This window comes from Girardinichthys multiradiatus, chromosome 20 (genome assembly GCF_021462225.1).
Source record: "Girardinichthys multiradiatus isolate DD_20200921_A chromosome 20, DD_fGirMul_XY1, whole genome shotgun sequence".
Lineage (NCBI taxonomy): Eukaryota > Metazoa > Chordata > Actinopteri > Cyprinodontiformes > Goodeidae > Girardinichthys > Girardinichthys multiradiatus.
This window is the reverse complement of record NC_061812.1, coordinates 14,053,179-14,055,584: the sequence shown is the minus strand read 5'-3', so window position 1 is coordinate 14,055,584 and position 2,406 is coordinate 14,053,179.

Sequence of the window (2,406 nt, the reverse complement as noted above, 5' to 3'; positions counted from 1 at the left end):
ATAATCCCTGGTTGGGGCAGACACTGTCAATCAAAAGGACCTCAGGAAGAAAGGCAAAGGACGTTGTGTGCATGCACTGGTGTGTATGTGTATGTGTGTGAGGATTTATGTTTGCATGCAGTCAGTGTTTGCATGTGTTAACACTGGAGAGCTAATGTTTTGGGTGCTTTGAGACTGGAGTTGGTTCGGGGAGTTCCAACAAGGAATCACACCACTTCAAACTATTAATTCAAACAACTGAATCATGGTTGCACATCCTGAAATTCAGGTTAATGAGCAACATGTGAACAAGAATAGTACTAGAAAGAAATTTCCCCCTTTCTTAAAGGTTTTATTTATTTATCAATTTATTTCACTACATCATAAATATAAATGAACAACAAATAAAATAAACATATATCTATGAGACGAGTTTAGACATATATATATATATATATATATATGCACGATGGCGCAGCTGGTAGCCCTGTTGCCTTGCAGCAAGAAGGTTCTGGGTTCAATTCCCGGCCTGGGGTCCTTCTGCATGGAGTTTGCATGTTCTCCCCGTGCATGCGTGGGTTCTCACCGGGTACTCTGGCTTCCTCCCACAGTCCAAAGACATACCTGTTAGGTCAATTGGTCACTCTAAATTGCCCTTAGGTGTATGAATGAGTGTGTGCATGGTTGTTTGTGTGTTGCCCTGCGATGGACTGGCGACCTGCCCAGGGTGTGCCCTGCCCCTTGCCCATAGACTGCTGGAGATAGGCACCAGCTCCCCCGTGACCCACTATGGACTAAGCGGTAGAAAATGACTGACTGTATATATACAGGATTGGCACATATTTTACATTAGTCTCCCTGTCTATGTACTAATCTCAAACATTGTAGTTAGATACTGAGTGAAAGACTTGTCTCTATGAAGCAACATCAAATTATGATAATATACTAAAAATATGTAAATGGTTAAATTTTAATTTTGATTCAAACAGTGGGATAACCATTCTGACACGCTAAAATGACTGTTGAATTTCGTGTCTTTATTATTTTGATAAAGCACACAAAGCATACTCCATGAACAATAACACAGGATATTTGTCACAGCAGGTCTGTCAAGGTTTATACATACAAGAGCTGGAAGGGTGGTGTTTTGTTTTTGTTTAAGCCATTTCCAAGTCAAAAAGAAAAGAGTAAATTGAAAGGAGTAAAATAAATAATGAATTTGACTCTTGACGTAAGGTGCTATTCTTTACATGTCCAACTGAAAAGGCTTACATAGGATTAAATAGCCTTTTCTTTCTAAGGCAGAATTTTGCATTTCCCTAACTGAATTAGATTGCAGCCTGCAGGATAAAGTGAAAGGTGCTCCCAAAGCTATTCTGTTTTAATCCTAACTCTGCTTTGAAATCCCCTACTAGTATTCTGTTTGCAAGAAGTAGTCACCTATGATGAAAATTACAGAACCTCTCCATTCTTTGTAAGTGGTAAAACTTGCAAAACTGATAGTGTAGAATACTCTTTTTTTAAGGCTTAAATAACATCAGTATCAAGGTCTATTCCACACATAACAGTAGCAAGGGACCCCTTTGAGTTTAACCAAAGTGCTTAACAAGTTTATTAAGGTTGAAGTAATTTGTTACAAGTGTCATCTCTCTAAAGAGTAAGTAAATGTTTTCTCACCAGTTACAAATGATGCCATCCAGCCTACTTATGGTACTGTATTGCTATCAGTTATAATCTGTAAACCGTTTTATTCATCGAGAGACTTTTCCTCGTTTATAATAATTGGCTCATATTTTCCACCGCATGGCTGCACTTCTGCTGCGGAAAAACATCTTGCTGAGCTGATTACAGATGTGGAGAAAAAATACACGGACTCTTTCATCATAATACCTGGAGATTTTAACAGAGCAAACCTCTCCAATGAACTCCCCAAATACAGACAGCATATTAAGTGTCCCACCAGAGACAAAAACACACTGGACCATTGTTACACAGCTTTAAAGGACTCATATCATGCTGTTACCAGGGCTGCTCTGGGTTTTTCGGATCATTATCTAATCCATTTCATCCCAACCTACAGACAGAGACTAAGAGCTTCCACACCCAAGGTTCACACTGTTAAGAAGTGGACTGAGGAATCAAAGCAGATGCTACAGGCCTGCTTTGAATGCACAGACTGGACTGTTTTTGAAACCTCAGCCACTGATTTAAACCAACTAACTGATGTGGTGACATCATACATCAGTTTCTGTGAGGACATGTGTGTGCAGACCAAGACCTTCTGCACCTTTGGGAACAACAAGCCATGGTTTACTCCACACCTCAGGAATCTGCGCAGGGAAAAGGAAGAAGCTCACAGCAGTGGAGATTGGGCGCGGTACAAGCAGGCCAGGAACAGACTAACAAAAGAGATTAAAGCAGCTAAGA